The sequence below is a fragment of the Nerophis ophidion genome, linkage group LG01, assembly GCF_033978795.1.
Source record: "Nerophis ophidion isolate RoL-2023_Sa linkage group LG01, RoL_Noph_v1.0, whole genome shotgun sequence".
NCBI classification, from domain to species: Eukaryota; Metazoa; Chordata; class Actinopteri; order Syngnathiformes; family Syngnathidae; genus Nerophis; species Nerophis ophidion.
This window is the reverse complement of record NC_084611.1, coordinates 12,555,584-12,563,020: the sequence shown is the minus strand read 5'-3', so window position 1 is coordinate 12,563,020 and position 7,437 is coordinate 12,555,584.

The window sequence follows — 7,437 nt, the reverse complement described above, 5'->3', positions numbered from 1 at the left end:
CCACAAGTACAATGGCTGTCATTTTCTCTCACGCCCCCCCCCCTACTGAAGTTAATATTTACTTTTTATCAAGCTAGTTCTTTTCTAACACTAAAGATGCGGTATAGCTCGGTTGGTAGAGTGGCCGTGCCAGCAACTTGGGGGTTGCAGGTTCGATTCCCACTTCCGCCATCCTAGTCACTGCCGTTGTGTCCTTGGGCAAGACACTTTACCCACCTGCTCCCAGTGCCACCCACAGTGGTTTAAATGTAACTTAGATATTGGGTTTCACTAGTTAAAGCGCTTTGAGTCACTAGAGAAAAGCGCTATATAAATATAATTCACTTCACTAATATGCTATTGTCTCTCACGCCCCCCCCCCTTTTACATTACTCGTACAGTATTTCCTGTCACGCCCCGCCAGGGAAAACACATTTTTCACACACTCCCAAAGTTAATGTTTCTTTTTTATCAAGATAAATAGTGTCAAGTTAGTTCAGTGCTAACACTAAAAAAAATGCAATTACGCTATTGCCTCTCACGCTCCCTCTTTCCCCGACACCTCACGGCACCCCCCAGAGTGAGCCTGTCCCACTACTTAAGAAGCTCTTCATTAAATCAGATTTACATTTTCCAAGGGGACAGATTTTTTTTCACGCTCCCCTCTGAAGTTAATGTTTATTTATCTGTTTAGTTAGTGCCCCTCACACCCCCCCTGAAGTTAATGTTCTTGTTTCAAGATAGTTAGTGTTAAATTAGTTCAGTGCTAACACTGAAACATGCTATTACGTTATGGCCTCTCATGCCCCCCTTCCCCCGACACCTCACAGCACCCACCAGGGGGGAGCCTGCCCCACTATTTAAGAAGCTCTTCATTAAAGGGGCTATTTGGAACTCGCTCAGATTTACATTTTCCAAGGGGATATATTTTTTTTCACGCCCCCCCCCCCCCCACAAAATGAATGTTTATTTATCTGTTTAGTTAGTGCTCCCCCCCCCCCTCCCCCTGAAGTTAATGTTCTTGTTTCAACATAGTGTTAAAATAGTTCAGTGCTAACACTAAAAAATGCTATTACATTATGGCCTCTCACGCCCCCTCTTCCCCCGACACCTCACAGCACCTGAAGTTAATGTTCTTGTTTCAAGATAGTTAGTGTTAAAATAGTTCAGTGCTAACACTAAAAAATGCTATTACATTATGGCCTCTCACGCCCCCTCTTCCCCCGACACCTCACAGCATCCACCACGGGAACTGCCCAACTATTTAAGAAGCTCTTCATTAAAGGGCCTGTTTGGAACTCACTCAGATTGACATTTTCCGAGGGAACAGATTTTTTTCACGCCCCCCCATGAAGTGAATGTTTATTTATCTGTTGAGTTATGGCCCCTCACACCCCCCCTAATGTTAATGATTTTGTTTCAAGATAGTGTCAAGATAGTTCAGTGCCAACACTAAAAAAAATGCAATTACGCTATTGCCTCTCACGCCCCCTCTTCCCCCGACACCTCACAACACCCACCAGGGGGGGCCTGCCCCACTATTTAAGAAGCTCTTCATTAAAGGGGCTATTTGGAACTCGCTCTGATTTACATTTTCCAAGGGGATAGATTTTTTTTCACGCCCCCCCAAAGTGAATGTTTATTTATCTGTTTAGTTAGTGCCCCTCACACCCCCCCTGAAGTTAATGTTCTTGTTTCAAGATAGTTAGTGTTAAAATAGTTCAGTGCTAACACTAAAAAATGCTATTACATTATAGCCTCTCACACCCCGTCTTCCCCCGACACCTTACTGCAACCACCAGGGGGGGGGGTTGCCCAACTATTTAAGAAGCTCTTCATTAAAGGGGCTGTTTGGAACTCGCTCATATTTACATTTTCTGAGGGCGCAGATTTTTTTCACGCCCCCCACTGAAGTGAATGTTTATTCATCTGTTCAGTTATTGCCCCTCACCCCCCGAAGTGAATGTTTATTTATCTGTTTAGTTAATATTTTTGTTTCAAGATAGTTAGTCTCAGAATAGTTCAGTGCTAACACTAAAAATTGCAATTACGCTATTGCCTCTCACGCCCCCTCTTCCCCGACACCTCACGGCACCCACCAGGGGGGTCCTGCCCCACTATTTAAGAAGCACTGACATAATTTTCTCATGCCCCCCGCACACAGCCCACTTTGTGAAGCACCACACTAGGAGGATTCCAGGTCCAGTAACTAAAGCCCAAATCAAGTTAATTTTTTGTGTTATTGTCCCACGTTTTTCTATGTCTTTGAACGCAACATTTGGGTTCCAGGGAAGTACATTTGTACTAAGACTTTTATTGGCGCCTAAAAACCTTGAAATGGATTTTCCAACATGGCGGCTACGAAACAGTCCGTACCCTCAGCACTTCCGTGTGGGGGAAAAAAAAAAAAAAAAAAAAATCAATAATATTGGTAAGTGTGAGGTTCTGACCCGAGCAATGCATTATGGGTAATGTAGGAAACCACTCGCTTGTCGTCTGCCACTGCCACAGGACGCCACTGCCGCCGTCTTTTGCCTTTTTTCTTTTCTTTTGTTGACGGTCACTCTGGTCGAATGAACCGCGGTCGGAGACAGGAAGTCGAGGCGGTGACGAGCAGGTCACATGACCATGATGTCCAGCACTGTGAACGCCCGTTTCCACGCCCGCCTTGTCGTTTGACGCCTTGTTGTTTTTTTCTTCTTTTTTTAACCACTTTGTCCAGAAAAAAAGAAGTTGCAGAAGATTGAAAAGCTAAAAGTTGTTTGTTGATTGCGTAGAAAACATTTAAGCGGCTCCTTTTAGCGAGTGTGTGTGTTTGAGAGGAAATAAAGCTAATTGTGAATTTCTGTGCAGCTGGCGTTTCCATGGTAACGAGGCTGTTAATGGACCGCTGGGTGTTGTCATGACGTTTCCGTGTGTGTATGTGCGTGTGTGTGTGTGTTGCCCCCCCCCCCCCCACTGTGCTCGGGTGCCATTTTCCCATCGGAACTAAAAGATAGACGCGCTTTTTTCTAACTCTTGACGACTATTTCTGCCCAAGAACACAAGTTTTTATTTATTGATGTGTACATATGGTTCTCTTGTACATTCCCTCCTCTCTTGGTTATAAATTAATATATTCATGTAAATATGAATAAACATCACCTTTATTAAAGAACAGCATGTTTTTTCATTGAATGGAAAACATGGCGCTTACTTTTTGGGAAAATGGTGGGAAAAGTAACGTTTTTGAGTTGATATTGTGTATTTTTGTAATTTATATTTGATAATATTGATGTGAATGACAGGTAATGGTGACACTAGGATCTCAACAGATTTCTAAACAATAGCTAACTACTGACAGTAGGGGGTAGGGTGGGTCTGTTTAACCGCCCAAACTGCACAATCCTGTGGATTTTGTGAAAGCGACAACACATTTTAATCTGTGATCCTTGTGTCCATATTGCAGGATAACTATAAGCAGCAACCAGGTACTCAAGCCGGGACCTGTAACATTTGCAGTAAGATTTTAAATTCAAATCATTGTTTAGATCAGGGGTGTCCAAAGTCTTGAAATTAAAAAAAAATATTTTTAACAATTTCATGAGTGGGATCTTTTTGGGTCCCCAAGATTTTTAGTGGGATTTTTTTCTCGGTCATTGCTCAAAAAATAAAAGTAAATGTTTTTTTTAATGAATTATTGGCATATATAAGGCTCCTATTACTTTACATCCATTTACTGTTTGTGGGGAAATATATCATGTTTTGTGTTTTTGCTATGTATAAAAAACTAAGTTTTCTTTGACAAAAGGCCATAAATCACCCCAAAAATTAAAGAGATTGAAGTGTTGAAAGTTAAAAAATTTTTTTTTAGCACTTTCATGAGTGGGACCCTTAGGGGTCCCCAAGATTTTTAGTATGATTTTTTTTGCGGTCATTGCTTAAAAAAAAAAAAAAAAAGCAAATGAAAATACATGTTTTTATGAATTATTGGCATATTTAAGGCTCCAATTACTTCACATCAAATATTCCACTTTGAAATATTTTCGGGGGGCAAATATCATTTTTTGTGTTTTTGCCATAAATAAAAACTAAGTTTTCTTCAACGAAAGGCCATAAAACACACCAAAAAATTAAAGTGATGGAAGTGTTCAAAGTTAAAAAAAATAAAATAAAAATTGATTTATTTTTAACACTTTTATGAGTGGGACCCTTTTGGGTCCCCAAGATTTTTAGTGGGATTTTTTTCACGGTCATTGCTCAAAAAATAAAAGTAAATGTTTTTTTTTATGAATTATTGGCATATTTAAGGCTCCTATTGCTTTACATCAATTCGAAATATTATTGTTTGGGGGGAAATATGTCATATTTTGTGTTTTTGCTATGTATAAGAAACTAAGTTTTCTTCGACAAAAGGCCATAAAACACACCCAAAAAATTTAAGAGATTGAAGTGGTGAAAGTAAAAAAAAAAATTTTTTAATTATGACTTATTTTTAACACTTTTATGAGTGGGACCCTTTTGGGTCCCCAAGATTTTTAGTGGGATTTTTTTCGCGGTCATTGCTAAAAGAAAAAAGCTAATGAAAATAAATGTTTTTATGAATTATTGGCATATGTAAGGCTCCAATTACTTCACATCAAATATTCCACTTTGAAATATTTTCGGGGGGAAATATATAATTTTGTGTGTTTTTGCCATATATAAAAACTAAGTTTTCTTTGACGAAAGGCCATAATACACACCAAAAAATTAAAGTGATGGAAGTGTTGAAAGTTTTTAAAAAATACAATAAAAATTGACTTTTTTTTAAACACTTTTATGAGTGGGACCCTTTTGGGTCCCAATGATTTTTAGTGGGATTTTTTTCGCGGTCATTGCTTAAAAAAAAAAAAAAAAAAGCTAATGAAAATAAATGTTTTTATGAATTATTGGCATATTTAAGGCTCAAATTATTCACATCAAAAAATCCACTTTGAAATATTATTTTGGGGTTGGGGGAATATATCATATTTTGTGTTTTTGCTATTTATAAAAAACTAAGTTTTCTTTGACAAAAGGCCATAAAACACACCAAAAAAATTAAGAGATTGAAGTGTTGAAAGTAAAAAAAAAAATTAAAGTATGACTTATTTTTAACACTTATGAGTGGGACCCTTTTCAATCAATGTCAATCAATGTTTATTTATATAGCCCTAAATCACAAGTGTCTCAAAGGGCTGCACAAACCACGACATCCTGGGTACAGAGCCCACATAAGGGCAAGGAAAAACTCACACCCAGTGGGATGTCGGTGACAGTGACAATGATTACTATGAGAAACCTTGGAGAGGACTGCATGTGTGGGCAACCACCCCACTTCCACCCCCCCAAAGTCCAATCCATAGTGGATCCAACATAAGGGTGAGTCCAGTCCCAAGTTCTTTTGGTTCCCCTAAGATTTTTAGTGGGATTTGTTGATGGTCATTGCTCAAAAAATAAATGTAAATTAATATAAATGTTTTAATGAATAATTGGCATATTTAAGGCTCCAATTACTTATCAAATATTGCACTTTGAAATATTATTTGTGTTATTTGTGTATCATATTTTGTGTTTTTGCTACATGTAAAAAAAAACAAGTTTTCTTTGACAAAAGGCCATAAAACACACCCCAAAAAATTGAGATTGAAGTGTTGAAAGTAAAAAAATATTTTTTAAAAGTATGAGTTATTTTTACCACTTTTATGAGATTTTTGGGGGATTGTTTTGACTGTCATTGTTCAAAAAATAAAAGTAAATGAATATAAATGTTTTTATGAAGTATTGGCATATTTAAGTTTCCAATTATTTCACGTCAAATATTCCACTTTGAAATATTATTTTTGGGGGAAATATATCATGTTTTGTTGTTTTTGCCATGTATAAAAAAAACAAATTTTCTTTGACAAAAGGCCATAAAACACACCCAAAAAATTTGAGATTGAAGTGTTGAAAATAAAAATATATATATTTTATAATAATGACTTATTTTTATGACTTTTATGAGATTTTTAGTGGGATTTTTTGACGGTCATTGTAACAAAAACAAAAGTAAATGAATATAAATGTTTTTTATTAATTACTGACGTATTTAAGTTTCCAATTATTTCATGTCAAATATTCCACTTTGAAATATTATTTTTGGGGGAAATGTATCATGTTTTGTGTTTTTGCCATGTATGAAAAAAACAAGTTTTCTTTGACAAAAGGCCATAAAACACACCCCAAAAATTTGAGATTGAAGTGTTGAAAATAATTTTTTTAATTTTTTTTTTTTTTTAAGTATGACTTATTTTTAAGTATTTTATGAGATTTTTAGTTGGATTTTTTTGACTGTCATTGTTCCAAAATCAAAAGTAAATGAATATAATTTTTTTTTTTTATTAATTACTGGCTTATTTAAGTTTCCAATTATTTCATGTCAAATATTCCACTTAGAAATATTATTTTTGGGGTAAACATATCATGTTTTGTGTTTTTGCCATGTATAAAAAAACAAGTTTTCTTTGACAAAAGGCCATAAAACACACCCCAAAAAATTGAAATTGAAGTGTTGAAAAAAAAAAAAAAAAATATATATATATATATATATATATATATATTTTTTTTTTATTTATTTATTTATTTTTTTTTTTTTTGAAGTATGACTTATTTTTTAACACTTTTATGAGACTTTTAGTGGATATTTTTTTTACTGTCATCGTTCAAAAAATAAAAGTAAATGAATATAAATGTTTTTTTATTAATTACTGGCGTATTTAAGTTTCCAATTATTTCATGTCAAATATTCCACTTTGAAATATTATTTTTGGGGGAAATATATCATGTTTTGTGGTTTTGCTATGTATAAAAAAACAAGTTTTCTTTGACAAAAGGCCATAAAACACACCCCAAAAATTTGAGATTGAAGTGTTGAAAAAAAAAAAATATATATATATTTTTTTAAAGTATGACTTATTTTTAAGACTTTTATGAGATTTTTAGTGGGACTTTTTTGACAGTCATTGTTCAAAATCAAAAGTAAGTGAATATGAATGTTTTTTTTTATTAATTACTAGCTTATTTAAGTTTCTAATTATTTCATGTCAAATATTCCACTTTGAAATATTATTTTTGGGGGAAATATATCATATTTTGTGGTTTTGTTATATATAAATAACTAAGTTTTCTTTGACAAAAGGCCATAAAACGCACCAAAAAAAGTGTTGAAAGTAAAAAAAAATGTTTTTAAGTATGACTTAATTTGAACACTTTTATGAGTGGGACCCTTCTGGGTCCCCAAGATTTTTAGTGGGATTTTTTTGACGGTCATTGCTCCAAAAAATAAAAGTAAATGAATTGACTAACGTGGACTTAAACAAGTTGAAAAACTTATTCGGGTGTTACCATTTAGTGTTCAATTGTACGGAATATGTACTGAACTGTGCAATCTACTAATAAAAGTTTCAATCAATCAAT